The sequence below is a fragment of the Hordeum vulgare genome, chromosome 3H (assembly GCF_904849725.1).
Source record: "Hordeum vulgare subsp. vulgare chromosome 3H, MorexV3_pseudomolecules_assembly, whole genome shotgun sequence".
NCBI lineage: Eukaryota > Viridiplantae > Streptophyta > Magnoliopsida > Poales > Poaceae > Hordeum > Hordeum vulgare.
The window spans coordinates 49,325,213-49,347,669 of NC_058520.1; positions in this window are offsets into that span (position 1 = coordinate 49,325,213).

The window sequence follows — 22,457 nt, forward strand, 5'->3', positions numbered from 1 at the left end:
GGCGATGATGTTGTTGTAGAAGCCCTCCAACTCCAAAGTCCCCTCCGGCAGGGCACCGGGAAGGGTCTCCAGATGAGATCTCGCGGAAACGGAAGCTTGCGTCGGTGGAAAAGTGTTTTCGTGGATTCCCCTTTTTTCTGTATTTTAGGCAATATATAGGCGAAGGAGCTAGGTCAGGGGGGCGCCAGGGAGGCCACAAGCCTGGTAGCCGCCGCCCCCCTGGTGGCGGCTACAGGGCTTGTGGGCCCCGTGTGGCTCTCCTGCCTTGGCCCTCAAGTCCCCTGATATTCTTCCGTTCTGGGATTTTATTCCATTTGGACTCCGTTCCAAAATCAGATCTGAAAAGAGTAAAAAACACAGAAAAAACAAGAACTGGCACTTGGCACTGAATTAATAAGTTAGTCCCAAAAAAGATATAAAAGGTACATAAAACATCCAAAGTTGACAAGATAACAGCATGAAACCATCAAAAATTATAGATACGTTTAAGACGTATCAGGAACGAGGCCCCAAAATGGGAAGAAGCGCATCTAAGCATTTTGCAAGCACGGTAACAGAGCACATACATAATAATAGAATGACAATTAGGGGTTCAACTACCATCTCATACATAATATCAGAGTTTACATCACACATTTATTCAAACAAGGTAGTTCCACTACAGACTAGATAACATGAGAAAAGGCTATGCTACACTGCATGCTTGCCCACGATCATGACCACGCCTCAGTATTCTGGATAGTTCACGTACAGGCGGTCGTTCTCCTCATCGTACTGCCACGCTAGCTGCGTGCCATCGGGATCACCTGTGTCGGGCATACCTGTACCTGTTGGTATGTTGAAGGAATCTGTGAGTCACGAGGACTCAGCAATCTATGACCTCGGTGCCAGAACTAGTCAAGTTATTAGGTAAGGCAGGTTGAGTGTTTAGGTTGCAACATCCTAAGCATTTATGGTGGCTCCACGGTTTTTCCTCCAGATCGCGTTTCTGCGGAGCTCGGGCGGAGCCCTGCTGAGACAAGGTCATCACCAACCTCCGGAGCGCCGTCACGCTGCCGGAGAACTCTTCTACCTCTCCATCTCTCTTGCTGGATCAAGAAGGCCGAGATCATCGTCGAGCTGTACGTGTGCTGAAGGCGGAGGTGCCGTCCGTTCGGTACTAGATTGTGGGACTGATCGCGGGATTGTTGGCGGGGCGGATCGAGGGACGTGAGGACGTTCCACTACATCAACCGCGTTCACTAACGCTTCTGCTGTACGATCTACAAGGGTACGTAGATCACTCATCCGCTCTCGTAGATGGACATCACCATGATAGGTCTTCGTGCGCGTAGGAAATTTTTTGTTTCCCATGCGACGTTCCCCAACACTGGCATCATGAGCTAGGTTCATGCGTGGATGTCTTCTCGAGTAGAACACAAAAGTTTTTTGTGGGCGGTGATGTGCGTTTTGCTGCCCTTCTTAGTCTTTTCTTGATTCCGCGGTATTGTTGGATTGAAGCGGCTTGGACCGACTTTACTCGTACGCTTACGAGAGACTGGTTTCATCGTTACGAGTAACCCCGTTGCTCAAAGATGACTGGCAAGTGTCGGTTTCTCCAACTTTAGTTGAATCGGATTTGACCGAGGAGGTCCTTGGATGAGGTTAAATAGCAACTCATATATCTCCGTCGTGGTGTTTGCGTAAGTAAGATGCGATCCTACTAGATACCCATGGTCACCACGTAAAACATGCAACAACAAAATTAGAGGACGTCTAACTTGTTTTTGCAGGGTATGCTTGTGATGTGATATGGCCAATGATGTGATGTGATATATTGGATGTATGAGATGATCATGTTGTAATAGAAATATCGACTTGCACGTCGATGGTACAGCAACCGGTAGGAGCCATAGGGTTGTCTTTATACTAACGTGTGTGCTTGCAGATGCATTTACTATTTTGCTAGGATGTAGATTTAGTAGTAATAGCATGAGTAGCACGACAACCCCGATGACAACACGTTGATGGAGATCATGGTGTCGCGCCGGTGACAAGAAGATCGTGCCGGTGCTTTGGCGATGGAGATCAAGAAGCACGTGATGATGGCCATATCATGTCACTTATGAATTGCATGTGATGTTAATCCTTTTATGCACCTTATTTTGCTTAGAACGACGGTAGAATTATGAGGTGATCTCTCACTAAAATTTCAAGACGAAATTGTGTTCTCCCCGACTGTGCACCGTTGCTACAGTTCGTCGTTTCGAGACACCACGTGATGATCGGGTGTGATAGACTCAACGTTCACATACAACAGGTGCAAAACAGTTGCACACGCGGAACACTCAGGTTAAGCTTGACGAGCCTAGCATGTGCAGACATGGCCTCGGAACACATGAGACCGAAAGGTCGATCATGAATCATATAGATGATATGATTAGCATAGGGATGCTTACCACTGAAACTATACTCAACTCACGTGATGATCGGACTTGAGCTAGTGTAAGTGGATCATGAACCACTCAAATGACTAGAGAGATGTACTTTTTGAGTGCGAGTTTAGCGAATAATTTGATTAAGTTAAACTCTAATTATCTTGAACATAGTCTAAGTCCACTTTGAATATATTTGTGTTGGAGATCATGGCTCACGCGACAGTCATCCTGAACTTTAATACGTTCCTAGAGAAAGCTAAGTTGAAAGATGATGGAAGCAACTTTGTAGACTGGGCTCGTAATCTTAAGCTAATCTTACAAGCTGGGAAGAAGGATTATGTCCTTAATGCCGCGTTAGGAGATGAACCACCCGCGACGGCTGATCAGGATGTTAAGAACGCTTGGTTAGCACGTAAGGAGGTCTACTCAATAGTTCAATGTGCAGTCTTGTATGGCTTAGAACCGGGACTTCAACGTCGCTTTGAGCGTCATGGAGCATTTGAGATGTTCCAGGAGTTGATGTTTATCTTTCAGAAGAACACCCGGATCGAGAGGTATGAGACCTCCGATAAATTCTATGCTTGCAAGATGGAGGAAAACTCATCTGTTAGTGAACATGTGCTCAAAATGTCTGGGTACTCAAACCGTCTAGCTGAGCTGGGGATTGAACTCCCGCAAGAAGCTATCACTGACAGAATCCTTCAATCACTGCCGCCAAGCTATAAAGGCTTTGTGTTGAACTACAACATGCAAGGGATGAACAAGTCTCCCGGCGAGTTGTTTGTGATGCTGAAAGTCGCAGAGTCTAAACTCCGTAAAGAGCATCAAGTGTTGATGGTGAATAAGACCACTAGTTTTAAGAGAAACGGCAAAGGCAAGAAGGGCAATTCGAAGAAGAGCGGCAAGCCTGTTGCCAATCCTACGAAGAAACCCAAAGCTGGACCTAAGCCTGAAACAGAGTGTTACTATTGCAAGGTTATGGGTCACTGGAAGCGCAATTGCCCCAAGTATCTGGCAGATAAGAAGGCGGCCAAAGAAAAATCAGGTATATTTGATATACATGTTATTGATGTGTACTTAACCGGCTCTCGTTGTAGTGCCTGGGTATTCGATACCGGTTCTGTTGCTCATATTTGCAACTCGAAACAGGAACTGCGGAATCGACGAAGGCTGGCAAAAGATGAAGTGACGATGCGCGTAGGAAATGGTTCCAAGGTTGATGCAATCGCCGTCGGCACAGTGTCACTTCAGTTACCGTCAGGATTAGTGATGAACTTAAGTCATTGTTATTTAGTGCCTGCGTTGAGCATGGACATTATATCTGGATCTTGTTTATTGCGAGACGGTTACTCTTTTAAGTCAGAGAATAATGGTTGTTCTATTTCTATGAGTAACATCTTTTATGGTCATGCACCGAATGTGAGAGGATTGTTCATATTGAATCTTGATAGCGATACGCATATACATAACATTGAGACCAAAAGAGTTAGAGTTAACAATGATAGCGCCATATTTTTGTGGCACTGCCGCTTAGGTCATATTGGTGTAAAGCGCATGAAGAAACTCCATGCTGATGGACTTTTGGAGTCACTTGACTTTGATTCACTTGACACGTGCGAACCATGCCTCATGGGCAAGATGACTAAGACTCCGTTCTCCGGAACAATGGAGCGTGCAAATGACTTGTTGGAAATCATACATACCGATGTGTGTGGTCCGATGAGCGTGGAGGCACGCGGCGGATATCGTTATTTTCTCACCTTCACTGACGATTTGAGTAGAGATGGTTATGTCTACTTGATGAAGCACAAGTCTGAAACATTTGAAAAGTTCAAGCAATTTCAGATTGAAGTGGAAAATCATCGTAACAAGAAGATCAAGTTCCTACGGTAGATCGTGGGGGTGAATATCTGAGTTTGGAGTTTGGTACTCACTTAAGACAATGTGGAATTGTTTCACAGTTAACACAGCCTGGAACACCAGACGTAATGGTGTGTCCGAACATCGTAATCGTACCCTATTAGAGATGGTGCGATCTATGATGTCTCTTACTGATTTGCCGTTATCGTTTTGGGGTTATGCATTAGAAACAGCTACATTCACTTTAAATAGGGCACCATCAAAATCCGTTGAGACGACACCATACGAACTGTGGTATGGCAAAAGGCCAAAGTTGTCGTTTCTTAAAGTTTGGGGATGTGATGCTTATGTCAAAAAGCTTCAGCCTGAAAAGCTGGAACCCAAAGCGGAAAAGTGCGTCTTCATAGGTTACCCAAAGGAGACAGTTGGGTACACCTTCTATCTCAAATCCGACGGCAAAGTGTTTGTTGCTAAAAACGGAGCTTTTCTCGAGAATGAGTTTCTCTCGAGAAAATTGAGTGGGAGGAAGATAGAACTTGACGAGGTTGTCGAACCTCTCATCCCTCTGGATGGTGGCGCAGGGGAAGGGGAAACCTCTGTCATTGCGATGCCAGTTGAGGAGGAAGTTAATGATGATTATCATGAAACTCCAGTTCAAGTTTCTGTCGAACCACGCAGGTCGACGAGACCACGTGCTGCTCCAGAGTGGTACGGTAATCCCGTTTTATCTATCATGTTGTTAGACAACAATGAACCTGTGAATTATGAAGAAGTAATGGTGGGTCCAGATTCCAACAAATGGCTAGAAGCCATGAAATCCGAGATAGGATCCATGTATGAGAACAAAGTGTGGACTTTGGAGGTACTACCTGAGGGCCGCAAGGCTATTCAGAACAAATGGATCTTTAAGAGGAAGACGGATGCTGACGGCAATGTGACCGTTTATAAAGCTCGACTTGTGGCGAAGGGTTTTTCACAAGTTCAAGGAGTTGACTACGATGAGACATTCTCACCCGTAGCGATGCTTAAGTCCGTCAGAATCATGTTAGCAATAGCTGCATTTTTTGGTTACGAGATCTGGCAGATGGATGTCAAAACGGCGTTCCTTAACGGTTTCCTTAAGGAAGAGTTGTATATGATACAACCCGAAGGTTTTGTCGATCCTAAGAATGCTAACAAGGTGTGCAAGCTCCAGCGATCCATTTATGGACTGGTGCAAGCATCTCGGAGTTGGAACAAACACTTTGATGAGGTGATCAAAGCATTTGGGTTTATACAAGTGGTTGGAGAATCTTGTATTTACAAGAAAGTGAGTGGGAGCTCTGTGGCGTTTCTAATATTATATGTGGATGACATATTGCTGATTGGAAACAACGTGGAGTTTTTAGAGAGCATAAAGGATTACTTGAATAAAAGTTTCTCTATGAAGGACCTAGGAGAAGCTGCTTACATTCTAGGCATTAAGATCTATAGGGATAGATCAAAACGCCTGATAGGACTTTCACAAAGCACATACCTTGATAAAGTTTTGAAGAGGTTCAAAATGGAACAGTCCAAGAAAGGGTTCTTGCCAGTTCTACAAGGTACGAGATTGAGTAAGACTCAGTGCCCAGCAACTGATGAAGATAGAGAGCATATGCGCTCCGTCCCCTATGCTTCAGCCATAGGTTCTATCATGTATGCGATGTTGTGCACTAGACCGGATGTTAGCCTGGCCATAAGTATGGCAGGTAGGTTCCAGGGTAATCCAGGAGTGGATCACTGGACAGTGGTCAAGAATATCCTGAAGTACCTGAAAAGGACTGAGGAGATGTTTCTCGTGTATGGAGGTGACGAAGAGCTCGCCGTAAAAGGTTACGTCGATGCAAGCTTTGACACAGATCTGGACGACTCTAAGTCGCAAACCGGATACGTATTTATTCTTAATGGGGGTGTGGTAAGCTGGTGCAGTTCCAAGCAAAGCGTCGTAGCAGATTCTACATGTGAAGCGGAGTACATGGCTGCCTCGGAGGCGGCTAAGGAGGGTGTCTGGATGAAGCAGTTCATGACGGATCTTGGAGTGGTGCCAAGCGCACTGAATCCAATAACCTTGTTCTGTGATAACACAGGTGCCATTGCCTTAGCAAAGGAACCACGGTTTCACAAGAAGACCAGACACATCAAACGACGCTTCAACCTCATCCGCGACTACGTCGAGGGAGAGGACGTAAATATATGCAAAGTGCACATGGATCTGAATGTAGCAGACCCGCTGACTAAACCTCTTCCACGGCCAAAGCATGATCAACACCAGAATTGTATGGGTGTTAGATTTGTTACAATGTAATTCACATGATGATGTGAAGGCTAGATTATTGACTCTAGTGCAAGTGGGAGACTGTTGGAATTATGCCCTAGAGGCAATAATAAATATAGTTATTATCATAATTCCTGTATCAAGATAATCGTTTATTATCCATGCTATAATTGTATTGAATGAAGACTCATTTACATGTGTGGATACATAGACAAAACACCGTCCCTAGCAAGCCTCTAGTTGGCTAGCCAGTTGATCAAAGATAGTCAGTGTCTTCTGATTATGAACAAGGTGTTGTTGCTTGATAACTGGATCACGTCATTAGGAGAATCACGTGATGGACTAGACCCAAAATAATAGACGTAGCATGTTGATCGTGTCATTTTGTTGCTACTGTTTTCTGCGTGTCAAGTATTTATTCCTATGACCATGAGATCATATAACTCACTGACACAGGAGGAATGCTTTGTGTGTATCAAACGTCGCAACGTAACTGGGTGACTATAAAGATGCTCTACAGGTATCTCCGAAGGTGTTAGTTGAGTTACTATGGATCAAGACTGGGATTTGTCACTCCGTGTGACGGAGAGGTATCTCGGGGCCCACTCGGTAATACAACATCACACACAAGCCTTGCAAGCAATGCAACTTAGTGTAAGTTGCGGGATCTTGTATTACGGAACGAGTAAAGAGACTTGCCGGTAAACGAGATTGAAATAGGTATGCGGATATTGACGATCGAATCTCGGGCAAGTAACATACCGAAGGACAAAGGGAATGACATAGGGATTATATGAATCCTTGGCACTGAGGTTCAAACGATAAGATCTTCGTAGAATATGTAGGATCCAATATGGGCATCCAGGTCCCGCTATTGGATATTGACCGAGGAGTCTCTCGGGTCATGTCTACATAGTTCTGGAACCCGCAGGGTCTGCACACTTAAGGTTCAACGTTGTTTTATGCGTATTTGAGTTATATGGTTGGTTACCGAATGTTGTTCGGAGTCCCGGATGAGATCACGGACGTCACGAGGGTTTCCGGAATAGTCTGAAAACGAAGATTGATATATAGGATGACCTCATTTGATTACCGGAAGGTTTTCAGAGTTACCGGGAATGTACTGGGAATGACGAATGGGTTCCGGGAGTTCACCGGGGGGGGCAACCCACCCCGGGGAAGCCCATAGGCCATAAGGGTGGCGCACCAGCCCTTAGTGGGCTGGTGGGACAGCCCAAAAGGGCCCTATGCGCCATAGAGATAAAAATCAAAGAGAAAGAAAAAAAGGGAGGTGGGAAGGAAGGGAAGGACTCCCACCCACCAAACCAAGTCCAACTCGGTTTGGGGGGGGGAGCCTTCCCCCCTTGGACTCGGCCGACCTTCTTGGGGCTCCTTGAGCCCCAAGGAAAGGTCCCCTCCCTCCCACCTATATATATGGAGGTATTGGGGCTGATTTGAGACGACTTTTCCACGGCAGCCTAACCACATACCTCCACGGTTTTTCCTCTAGATCGCGTTTCTGCGGAGCTCGGGCGGAGCCCTGCTGAGACAAGGTCATCACCAACCTCCGGAGCGCCGTCACGCTGCGAGAGAACTCTTCTACCTCTCCGTCTCTCTTGCTGGATCAAGAAGGCCGAGATCATCGTCGAGCTGTACGTGTGCTGAACGTGGTGGTGCCGTCCGTTCGGTACTAGATCGTGGGACTGATCACGGGATTGTTCGTGGGGCAGATCGAGGGACGTGAGGACGTTCCACTACATCAACCGTGTTCACTAACGCTTCTGCTGTACGATCTACAAGGGTACGTAGATCACTCATCCCCTCTCATAGATGGACATCACCATGATAGGTCTTCGTGCGCGTAGGAAAATTTTTGGTTCCTATGCGACGTTCCCCAACAAGTTACACTGTTGGGGCATTACAAACTCTCCCACACTACAAAAACTTCTCGACACGAGATCTAAGACTGAAAGAACTCCGGAAATTCAGAACGGAGGTGATCCTCGCGTTCCCAAGTAGCCTCTTAATCAGAATGGTGTGACCACTACACTTTGAGAAATTTGACAGACTTGTTGCAGGTCTTGCGCTCAGTCGCCTGGAGAACAGCAACTGGATGCTCACGGTAGGATAGGTTGGTGAAAAGACCTCGATGACGCCTAGAGGGGGGGGGAATAGGCTATTTAAAAACTTCTTTGGATTTGGCTTGAAACTAATGCGGAAATAAACTAAGACGGTACTTGTCAAGCACAAATCCTAAATGCACTACGCACTCAGTGTGTATCAACAACACGATCTACCAAGATGGACAGAATATAGTTACTAACAAGCACAAGTAAGTTACACAAACTTACTTGAGCTATATCACACGACAAGTAGGTGAACAACACAAGAGACTAGATCACACTATATCACACGATATATCAAAAGCTGCAAGTATGAACGTGTGGATATAGAAGGTATGCTTGAATGATTAATCTTTTACAAGAAATAGCCAACACAATATAATGAGCACAAACAATATCCAATGTATGTATGCTCAAGTAACACAAGTAAACCATAGGTAAGGAGTTAGGGTTAAGGATAACCAAGGTCACTAAGACGAAGATGTATCCCGATGTTCACTTCCTTGGAGGGAAGCTAGTCATCGTTAGAGAGGTGGGTGTTACCACGAAGGCACACCAATGCCACGAAGGCTCACCCTATTCTCCCTTTGAGATAACTGTTGGGGAACGTCGCATGGGAAACAAAAAATTTCCTACCCGCACGAAGACCTATCATGGTGATGTCCATCTACGAGAGGGGATTTCCGATCTACGTACCCTTGTAGATCGCACAGCAGAAGCGTTAAGAAACGCGGTTGATGTAGTGGAACATCCTCATGTCCCTCGATCCGCCCCGCGAACCATCCCACGAATCGTCCCGCGATCCGTCCCACGATCCACTCCGATCTAGTGTCGAACGGACGGCACCTCCGCGTTCAGCACACGTACAACTCGACGATGATCTCGGCCTTCTTGATCCAGCAAGAGAGACGGAGAGGTAGATGAGTTCTCCGGCAGCGTGACGGCGCTCCGGAGGTCGGTGGTGATCTAATCTCAGCAGGGCTCCGCCCGAGCTCCGCAGAAACGCGATCTAGAGGTAAAACCGTGGAGGTATGTGGTCGGGCTGCCGTTGCAAAAGTTGTCTCAAATCAGCCCTAAAACCCCACTATATATAGGAGGGAGGGAGGGGAGGAGGCAGCCTCAAAACCTAAAGGTTTGGCCGAAATTGGAGGTGGAGGAGTCCTACTCCAATCCTACTTGGAGTAGGATTCCACCTTCCCACTTGGAAACTCTTTCCTCCTTGTGTTTTTTCCTTCTCGAACCTTATGGGCCTTAGTGGGAACTTATTCCAGCCCACTAGGGGCTGGTTTATCTCTTCCCATAGCCCATGAGACCCCTTGGGGCGTGACACCCCTCTCGATGGTCCCCGTCACCCCTCCCGGCACTCCCGATACACTACCGATGAGCCCGAAACTTTTTCGGTAATGCCCGAAAACTTTCCGGTAACCAAATGAGGTCATCCTATATATCAATCTTCATCTCCAGACCATTCCGGAAACCCTTGTGACGTTCGTGATCCCATCCGGGACTCCGAACAACATTCGGTAACCAACCATATAACTCAAATACGCATAAAACAACGTCGAACCTTAAGTGTGCAGACCCTGCGGGCTCGAGAACTATGTAGACATGACCCGAGTGACTCCTCGGTCAATATCCAATAGCGGGACCTGGATGCCCATATTGGATCCTACATATTCTACGAAGATCTTATCGTTTGAACCTCAGTGCCAAGGATTCATATAATCCCGTATGTCATTCCCTTTGTCCTTCGGTATGTTACTTGCTCGAGATTCGATCGTCAGTATCCGCATCCCTATTTCAATCTCGTTTACCGGCAAGTCTCTTTACTCGTTCCGTAATACAAGATCCCGCAACTTACACTAAGTCACATTGCTTGCAAGGCTTGTGTGTGATGTTGTATTACCGAGTGGGCCCCGAGATACCTCTCCGTCATATGGAGTGACAAATCCCAGTCTCGATCCATACTAACTCAACTAACACCTTCGGAGATACCTGTAGAGCATCTTTATAGTCACCCAGTTACGTTGCGACGTTTGATACACACAAAGCATTCCTCCGGTGTCAGTGAGTTATATGATCTCATGGTCATAGGAACAAATACTTGACACGCAGAAAACAGTAGCAACAAAATGACACGATCAACATGCTACGTCTATTAGTTTGGGTCTAATCCATCACATGATTCTCCTAATGATGTGATCCCGTTATCATGTAACAACACTTGCCTATGGCCAGGAAACCTTGGCCATCTTTGATCAACGAGCTAGTCAACTAGAGGCTTACTAGGGACATTGTTTTGTCTATGTATCCACAGAAGTATTGTGTTTCCAATCAATACAATTATAGCATGGATAATAAATGATTATCATGAACAAAGAAATATAATAATAACTAATTATTATTGCCTCTAGGGCATATTTCCAACAGTCTCCCACTTGCACTAGAGTCAATAATCTAGTTCACATCACCATGTGATTCCAACGAATCCAACACCCATATAGTTATGGGGTCTGATCACGTCTTGCTCGTGAGAGAGGTTTTTAGTCAACGGTTGTGAAACTTTCAGATCCGTGCGTTCTTTACGAATCTTTATGTCATCTTATAGATGCTGCTACTATGTGCTATTCGGAAATACTCCAAATATCTACTCTACTATACGAATCCGTTTCACTACTCATAGTTATTCGGATTAGTGTCAAAGCTTGCATCGACGTAACCCTTTACGATGAACTCTTTAACCACCTCCATAATCGAGAAAAATTCCTTAGTCCATCAGTTACCAAGGATAAATTTTTGACCGCTGCTAGTGATTCAATCATGGATCACTCTCTGTACCTCTCAACAGACTTTGAGTCAAGGCACACATCAGGTGCGGTACCCAGCATGGCATTCTTCAGATTCTACGGCCAAGGCATAGAAGACGACCTTTTTTCTATTCTCTTTATTCTGCCGGGGTCGGGTTTTGAGTCTTACTCAAATTCACACCTTACAACACAGTCAAGAACTCCTTCTTTGCTGATCTATTTCGAATTCCTTCAAAAACTTGTCAAGGCATGCATCTTGTTGAAACTTCTATCAAGCACTTTCGATCTATCTCCATAGATCTTTGATGCTCAACGTTCAAGTAGCGCAATCCAGGTACTCCTTTGAAAACTCCTTTCAAACAACCTTGAATGCTTTACAGAAATTCTACATTACTTCTGATCCACAATATGTCAACCACATATACTTATCAGAAATTCTATAGTGCTCCCACTCACTTCTTTGGAAATACAAGTTTCTCATAAACCTTGTACAAACCTAAAATCTTTGATCATCTCATCAAAGTGTATATTCCAACTCCGAGATGCTTGCACCAGTCCATTGAAGGATCGCTGGAGCTTGCATACTTGCTAGTATCTTTAGGATCGACAAAACCTCCTGGTTGTATCACATACAATGTTTGCTCAAGGAAACCATCGAGGAAACAATGTTTTGACATCCTATGTGCAATATTTCATAAATAATGCAGCAACTACTAACATAATTCTAACAGACTTTTAGCATCGCTACGAGTGAGAAAGTCTCATCATAGTCAACTGTTTGATCTTGTCGAAAACATCTTTGCGACAAGTCGAGCTTTTCTTAATAGTGACTTATCACCATCATCGTCTGTCTTCCTTTTAAAGATCCATCGTTACTCAATAGTCCTATGACCATCAAGTAGTTCTTCCAAAGTCTACACTTTGTTTTCATACATGGATCCTCTCTCGGATTTCATGGCCTCCAGCCATTTGTCGGAATCCGGGCCCACCATTGCTTTCTTCATAACTCGTAGGTTCACTGTTGCTCAACAACATGACCTCCAAGACAGGGTTACCGTACCACTCTGCAGTAGTACGCGACCTTGTCAACCTACGAGGTTTGTAGTAACTTGATCCGATGCTCGATGATCACCATCATCAGCTTTCACTTCAATTGGTGTAGGCGCCACAGGAACAACTTCCTGCGCCCTGCTACACACTGGTTGAAGTGATGGTTCAAATAACCTCATCAAGTTCTACCATCCTCCCACTCTATTCTTTCGAGAGAAACCTTTACTTGAGAAAGGATCCGTTTCTAGAAACAAACACTTTGCTTTCGGATCTGAGATAGGAGATGTACCCAACTGTTTTGGATATCCTATGAAGATGCATTTATCCGCTTTGGGTTTGAGCTTATTCGACTAAAACTTTTTCACACAAGTGTCGAAGCCCCAAACTTTCAAGAAACGACAGTTTAGATTTCTCTAAACCTCAGTCTATACTGTGTCATTTCAACGGAAATACGCGGTGCCCTATTTAAAGTGAATGCGGTTGTCTCTAACGCATAACTCATAAACGATAGTGGTAATTCGATAAGAGACATCATAGCATGCACCATACCAAATAGTGCATGGCTATGACGTTGAGACACATCATCACACTATGATGTTCCAGGTGGCATGAACTGCGAAACAATCTCCACATTGTCTTAACTGCGTACCAAAACTCGTAACTCTGATATTCATTTCTATGATCATATCATAGACAGTTTATCCTCTTATTACGAAGAACTTCACTCCTGAAACATAATTGAACTTTTCAATATTTCAGACTTGTGATTCATTAAGTAAATACTCTTGTATCTACTCAAATCGTCATTGAAGTAAGAACATAATGATATCCACTGCGTGCCTCAGCACCCATTGGACTGCATACATCAAAATGTATCACTTCCAACAAGTTACTATCTTGTTTCATCTCAATGAAAACAAGGCCTTGCTCATGTGGTATGATTTGCATGTCACTAGTGATTCAAAATCAAGTGAGTATAAAGATCCATCAGCGTGGAGCCTCTTCATGCAATTTATACCAACATGACTCAAGCGGCAGTGCCACAAGTAAGTGGTACTGTCATCATTACCTCGTATCTTTTGGCACCAATATCATGAACATGTGTAACACTACGATCGAGATTCAATAAACCATTGAAGGTGATTTATTCAAGAAAATAGAGTAACCATTATTCTCTTTAAATGAATAATCATATTGCAATAAACACGATCCAATCATGTTCATGCTTAATGCAAGCACCAAATAACAATTATTTAGGTTTAACACCAATCCCGATGGTAGAGGGAGCGTGCGACGTTTGATCATATCAACCTTGGAAACACTTCCAACACGTATCGTCACCTCGCCTTTAGCTAGTCTTCGTTTATACCGTAGCTTTCATTTCGTGTTACTAATCACTTAGCAACCGAACCAGTATCCAATACCCTCATGCTACTAGGAGTACTAGTAAAGTACACATCAACATCATGTATATCAAATATACTTCTTTCGACTTTTGCCAGCCTTCTTATCTACCAAGTATCTAGAGTTGCTCGGCCTCAGTGACTGTTCCCCTCATTATAGAAGCACTTAGTCTCGGGTTTGGGTTTAATCTTGGGTCTCTTCATTAGTGCAGCAACTTCTTTGCCGTTTCACGAAGTATCCCTTCTAGCCCTTGCCTTTCTCGAAACTTAGTGGTTTTACTAACCATCAACTATTGATGCTCCTTCTTGATTTCTACTTTCGCAGTGTCAAACATCGCGAATCGCTCAAGGATCATTGTATATATCCTTGATATGTTATAGTTCATCACGAAGTTCTCATAGCTTGGTGGCAGTGACTTTGGAGAACCATCACTATCTTATCTGGAAGATCAACTCCCACTTGATTCAAGGATTGTCGTACTCAGATAATCTGAGCACACGCTCAATGATTGAGCTTATATCCCTTACTTCGTGGACAAAGAATCTTGTCAGAGGTCTCATACCTCTTAACAAGGGCACAAGCATGAAATCACAATTTCATCTCTTTAGAACATCTCTTATGTTCCGTGACGTTTCAAAACGACTTCGGCGCCTTGCTTCTAAGCCATTAAGTATTTTGTACTGAACTATCGTGTAGTCATCAGAAACGTGTATGTCGGATGTTCACAACATCTACAAACGACGCTCGAGGTGCAACACACTGAGTGGTGCATTAAGGACATAAGCCTTCTGCGCAGCAACGAGGACAATCCTCTGCAAAGTTTGCTACTATCAACTTTCAACTAAATTTTCTCTAGGAACATATAAAAAACAGTAGAGCTATAGCGCAAGCCACATCGTAATTCGTAAAGACCATTAGACTATGTTCATGACAATTAGTTCAATTAATCATATTACTTAAGAACTCCCACTCAAGTCATTTGAGTGGTACATGATCCAAATCCACTATCTCAAGTCCGATCATCACGTGAGTCGAGAATAGTTTCAGTGGTAAGCATCTCTATGCTAATCATATCAACTATACGATTCATGCTCGACCTTTCGGTCTCATGTGTTTCGAGGCCATGTCTGCACATGCTAGGCTCGTCAAGCTTAACCCGAGTGTTCCGCGTGTGCAACTATTTTGCACCCGTTGTATGTGAACGTTGAGTCTATCACACCCGATCATCACGTGGTGTCTCGAAACGAAGAACTGTCGCAACGGTGCACAGTCGGGGAGAACAAAATTTCGTCTTGAAATTTTAGTGAGAGATCACCTCATAATGCTACCGTCGTTCTAAGCAAGATAAGGTGCAAAAAAAGGATTAACATCACATGCAATTCATAAGTGACATGATATGGCCATCATCTTGCGCTTCTTGATCTCCATCACCAAAGCACCGGCACGATCTTCTTGTCACCGGCGCCACACCATGATCTCCATCAACGTGTCGCCATCTGGGTTGTCGTGCTACTCATGCTATTACTACTAAAGCTACATCCTAGCAAAATAGTAAACGCATCTGCAAGCACAAACATTAGTATAAAGACAACCCTATGGCTCCTGCCGGTTGCCGTACCATCGACGTGATGGCGTTGTCGTGCTACTCATGCTATTACTACTAAAGCTACATCCTAGCAAAATAGTAAACGCATCTGCAAGCACAAACATTAGTATAAAGACAACCCTATGGCTCCTGCCGGTTGCCGTACCATCGACGTGCAAGTCGATATCATCTATTACAACATGATCATCTCATACATCCAATATATCACATCACATCGTTGGACATGTCACATCACAAGCATACCCTGCAAAAACAAGTTAGACGTCCTGTAATTTTGTTGTTGCATGTTTTACGTGGTGACCATGGGTATCTAGTAGGATCGCATCTTACTTACGCAAACACCACAACGGAGATATATGAGTTGCTATTTAACCTCATCCAAGGACCTCCTCGGTCAAATCCGATTCAACTAAAGTTGGAGAAACCGACACTTGCCAGTCATCTTTGAGCAACGGGGTTACTCGTAGCGATGAAACCAGTCTCTCGTAAGCGTACGAGTAATGTCGGTCCAAGCCGCTTCAATCCAACAATACCGCGGAATCAAGAAAAGACTAAGGAGGGCAACAAGATGCACATCACCGCCCACAAAAACTTTTGTGTTCTACTCGAGAAGACATCTACGCATGAACCTAGCTCATGATGCCACTGTTGGGGAACGTTGCATGGGAAACAAAAAATTTCCTACGCGTACGAAGACCTATCATGGTGATGTCCATCTACGAGAGGGGATTTCCGATCTACGTACCCTTGTAGATCGCACAGCAGAAGCGTTAAGAAACGCGGTTGATGTAGTGGAACGTCCTCACGTCCCTCGATCCGCCACGCGAACCGTCCCACGAACCGTCCCGCGATCCGTCCCACGATCCACTCCGATCTAGTGCCGAACGGACGGCACCTCCGCGTTCAGCACACGTACAGATCGACGATGATCTCGGCCTTCTTGATCCAGCAAGAGAGACGGAGAGGTAGATGAGTTCTCCGGCAGCGTGACGGCGCTCCGGAGGTCGGTGGTGATCTAATCTCAGCAGGGCTCCGCCCGAGCTCCGAAGAAACGCGATCTAGAGGTAAAACCGTGGAGGTATGTGGTCGGGCTGCCGTTGCAAAAGTTGTCTCAAATCAGCCCTAAAACCCCACTATATATAGGAGGGAGGGAGGGGAGGAGGCGGCCTCAAAACCTAAAGGTTTGGCCGAAATTGGAGGTGGAGGAGTCCTACTCCAATCCTACTTGGAGTAGGATTCCACCTTCCCACTTGGAAACTCTTTCCACCTTGTGTTTTTTCCTTATCAAACCTTATGGGCCTTAGTGGGAACTTATTCCAGCCCACTAGGGGCTGGTTTATCTCTTCCCATAGCCCATGAGACCCCTTGGGGCGTGACACCCCTCTCGATGGTCCCCGTCACCCCTCCCGGCACTCCCGGTACACTACCGATGAGCCCGAAACTTTTTCGGTAATGCCAGAAAACTTTCCGGTAACCAAATGAGGTCATCCTATATATCAATCTTCGTCTCCGGACCATTCCGGAAACCCTCGTGACGTCCGTGACCCCATCCGGGACTCCGAACAACATTCGGTAACCAACCATATAACTCAAATACGCATAAAACAACGTCGAACCTTAAGTGTGCAGACCCTGCGGGCTCGAGAACTATGTAGACATGACCCGAGTGACTCCTCGGTCAATATCCAATAGCGCGACCTGGATGCCCATATTGGATCCTACATATTCTACGAAGATCTTATCGTTTGAACCTCAGTGCCAAGGATTCATATAATCCCGTATGTCATTCCCTTTGTCCTTCGGTATGTTACTTGCTCGAGATTCGATCGTCAGTATCCGCATACCTATTTCAATCTCGTTTACCGGCAAGTCTCTTTACTCGTTCCGTAATACAAGATCCTGCAACTTACACTAAGTCACATTGCTTGCAAGGCTTGTGTGTGATGTTGTATTACCGAGTGGGCCCCGAGATACCTCTCCGTCATACAGAGTGACAAATCCCAGTCTCGATCCATACTAACTCAACTAACACCTTCGGAGATACCTGTAGAGCATCTTTATAGTCACCCAGTTACGTTGCGACGTTTGATACACACAAAGCATTCCTCCGGTGTCAGTGAGTTATATGATCTCATGGTCATTGGAACAAATACTTAACACGCAGAAAACAGTAGCAACAAAATGACACGATCAACATGCTACGTCTATTAGTTTGGGTCTAATCCATCACATGATTCTCCTAATGATGTGATCCCGTTATCAAGTAACAACACTTGCCTATGGCCAGGAAACCTTGGCCATCTTTGATCAACGAGCTAGTCAACTAGAGGCTTACTAGGGACAGTGTTTTGTCTATGTATCCACAGAAGTATTGTGTTTCCAATCAATACAATTATATCATGGATAATAAATGATTATCATGAACAAAGAAATATAATAATAACTAATTATTATTGCCTCTAGGGCATATTTCCAACAATAACACCACGAAGGTGTTTCTCAACCACTAGTGGTAAGACTTTGAGGTGGCTTCCAAACCCTCACAAACTTTTCCGGGGGAAATCACACGGATTGATTCCTCTCCGAAGAACTCCAACCGCCTAGGAGTCTCCAACCTCCAAGAGTAACAAGATCACGGGGAATGCTCAAAACTTGCTCAAATCTCAAATAGCTTTGGTTGAGAGGAGGAGCGGGAGACAATCTATCTTTTGATTGGAACAACTCTCAAAGGGGCTCACAAATGCTCTTGGGATCTAAGATTTGGTGTGAGCAAATGTGTGTGAGGTAGAAATGTGTTCTTATGAGGATAAGGCTGTGTTGGACTACCCTTTCACGAAGTGGGAGGGGGTATTTATAGTGGGGAGAGAAAAACAGCCGTTGGGGACACTTTAAGTCACACAGGGTCCGGATGTCCGAGCGTCCGCGAGGGGTCGGACGTCCGACAGGGGTCGGTCGTCCGAGGCCTGTAGATATCACTGAAAATACTGTGAATTGAACAGCGACCGGACGTCTGGAGAGGACCAGAAATCCGAGTTATTCGACTCAACTTCTTCTGGTGGGAGGTTCCAGATTTCCGAAAGGGGACGGACGTCCGGCCCTGGATGTCCAGAGGGAGCCGGAAATCCGAGTTATGGAGCTCACGTACTTCTGGTGCAGGGCTCCGGATTTCCGAAGCTGGTCGGTCGTCCGGCCCTCGGATGTCCGGCGTGAGCCGGAAATCCGAGTTATAGAGCTCAATTTCTTCTGGTGCAGAGCTCCGGATTTCCGTAGCATGTCGGTCGTCCGACCCTTGACCGGTCCTCGGACGTCCGAAGGGAGCCGGAAGTCCGAGGCAGTAGACCTGTTTTGAGATAGGAGCAAAGTAGAGAATATGTGGTATTGAGCAGAACAGTAGAGATGTAGTTTGAGCAAGTTCATCGCAAAACCTGTGATCCCCTCTTAATAGTGCGGGATCCCTAAGGACTCAAGAATCATAAAAGGGTACTGATGATCCATACGTGAGGGTATACTTTTATTCGCTGATCATCACTCCGCACAACTAACGTCAAAGGAACTGATACCTTTGAGTTAGCCCTTTCACTTGAGCTTGATGTTGTTGTTCCTTCTTGGCTCAAGTTGAAAGCAAGACATGATGAAGTCTTCAAGTAGCTCTCCCATACACAATGTGGAAAGCCTAGCTTATGTATTCATATTCATTTGTCCACCATGTGAACATACACAAGAATCAAGCATGTAGTGCTCAGGAATGCTTATCTTGATCTTGTCCTTGTTAGGACATGAGAGCTTGTCCTTATCAACACATGATTATTAACAATAGTTTCAATCATATATTCGTGCTGATCCACTTGAAACTTGCACACCACAATCTTGATGACGATCGCCACTTGACGTCATCCTTCATGGGTTGTATGGGATCTTCCATTTGACGCAAGCCCATGGAAGCACACCTATCCCCCACATAGGACTCTCACAAAGACCATGGGTTAGTACACAAACACGTAATGGACAATGCTTACCATGCCATGGGATCACTTGATCCCTCTCGGTACATCTTATACGCTTTGTGTGTTTATCATCTTGATTTACTCTTTGTCTGAGATCTTGATCAACCTAGTGTCTCTATGACCATTCTTTGGATAATACCTTGAATACCATCTTGGTCATCATATAAACTCCTTGAACCCAACAAATGGACTTCAAGAAGTGCCTATGGACAAATCCTATAAATATAACTTAAGGCAACCATTAGTCCATAGGAATAGTCATCAATTACCAAAACCACATATGGAGATATATGCTCTAACAATCTCCCCCATTTTGGTAATTGAAGACAACCACTTCAAGAGAGTTTATATAAGGAAATAAGCATAACCAAGCGCACACATACAAGGTAATAATACATGCGTGAAGATGTAAATGGACAAAAAGAAAAACCCTCTAGACATACCCAAAGTAAACTCTCTAAACTTCTCCCCCATGGGCATCGATTGCCAAAATGGACAAAAAGTTTAGAAAGCCAATATAGTAGGTGGTCCTCCAAAAGGTGTGTACTTCTCAGCAAATGAGTACAGAAAAATACACAAAGACAATGATAAGTAGTTGGAGGAAAACAAACTATAATGAGGACCCAAAGATTGCAAATAAAAGGATCGTATGCCACAAAGACATACAAAGATAGAGGCAAGCAATCAAAAGATTCCAGATGGAACAAACAATCATATGATCCTTCGAACCACATGAATAAAAGCTATTATGATAAAGGCAACAGAGTGTTTTATCAAAAACTAGAGCAGCTCCCCATGATTTGTGCACAAATACGAGGTTGTTGTATTTGATACAGGTGCACAAAATATGGTCGTTGCTCCCCCACAATTAATAAAAACACACAACGAGTGCAAGAAGATAGATGAGACAATAAGCATATCAATTGCACAAAACAAATGGTTGAGCAACATGTAAAAGAAGCAGCTTAAGAATAGGCTCAACCACAGTAATGTGTGTGAGTCATGGCAAAGCACTTGAGAAGACTAAGATAAGGATGAGCATTACTCATCAACATAGTCTTGATGAAATGAGATACAAAGTGCAAGACATATCATTCCCACACACACATACTAGAAAATTGGTTCACAAGCTTACTAATAAACAAAATAAGAACCAACGCTTGTGACAACCCATTGTGAAGATAGAAAGTAAGAACCTTGTCAAGAGGAGAGATACTAATTGAAATGGCAAAACCCTCATCAAGACAAGCATGAGGAAAAATAATCTTCACGGCCAAAGAGTGCATCAGGATGTAGGAAAATAAGATACGCACTCAAAATAAAACATTTCACGAAGCCACCAAAAGCTGAAAAAGGAAATGCAATGATGATCGTGAAATAAAAGAGGATATTAATTGGAGATGTAACTTCTCTCATGTGTAAAATATTCTAAGTAGAAGACAATCATGATGATATATATCCACAAAGAAGGATGTACACACGAAATGGTTACAAGAAGGAACAAACTAGATATCCAAAAGAAGTCATAAATATATCAATGAGATCTTTTGCTCGGAAGCATAGCACATGGCCTAATATTTTCTTATTGTACAATATGAACTTCCAACATACGAACATCAAAGACATCCCAACTAGTAGTAAGACATCATCGTTCGGATGCTTTGAGAAAGCAAACAAGTACTACGAGAACAAATCAAGAGATTCATGCCATGATGCAACCTAGAAAAGAAAAGACAGGTTGGGTCCTTTGCAAGAAAAGAATGCATGAAGTGGATACTTGTTATCGAGACAACATTGGATTGATGTAGTAGATAGTTGTTCTTTGATCATCCTAACTTGGCTCCAATAATCACATGGTCTCAAGATCTTCCTTATAGGTGAGTCGAGCATCCAATGCATCTCCAGTTGTTCATGGAACAACAAAACAAACAAAATGGTGCCCAAACTCATTGGGACCAAAGAGTTAGAAAACCAGCAATACATAGGACAAACTCCACATACATATGTGCATATAGATATGAATTTGAATTTCATGCACACTTTAGCCAATTTATGACAAGGTGGAGTTTGCCCTATATATTGGGTCAAAGAAGGAAAGCAAGCAAAAGAAGTTGTACATAGTAGCTAGATACGCATGCTCAAGACTCTCAAGAATCAACTCAACACAAAGTTGATAAGTCACCAAAAGACAAGGTATCAAGTGATAATAAGATCCTAAAACAAAAAGAACTATCACTTGAAGGATATCAATTAAAACATACCTCAAGGAATGAGATATCCATTGACATATGCCAAATAGAAGGCAACAAGAAACCAATTGAAGGAAAACAAACACGAGGTATCTAGTTTCCAAAAGAGAGCTAGGTTCCACCAAACCAAGCCCTCGACAAATTTTCATGATGGCACAAAGCATCATAAAGATCAAGACTTGCCTCCCATCAACACACACTTGATGGGGATCAAAAGATTTTATGATGGGTGAATAAAGAGAGTGTTTTAAAGAAAATAGGATAGCTCCCCCAAGGGACGTGCATTATATAGAATTTGCATTTAAATACAAAACGCACACGATGGGATCATCACTTTCTATATATCTATAAAAACACTAGACATGTTAAAATAGATTCATAAGAGGCAAGGAAGACAAACGAAACACAAAATCCAATGTAAAGATGATTAGCAATTCCTATCACATGATGGGAATACCAATTGTCAAGGACAAGAAGTATTTTCGAAGTGATACTCATTGGTTGATCACAAATATATCCAAGATCATCTTTACCCATAAAACACAAGCAAATGACACTTGTAGAGCTAACATGCCACCTAGGAACAAGATAATTTACAATATCAACACTAAGTGGCAACACGTCAAATGTACACATTTTCT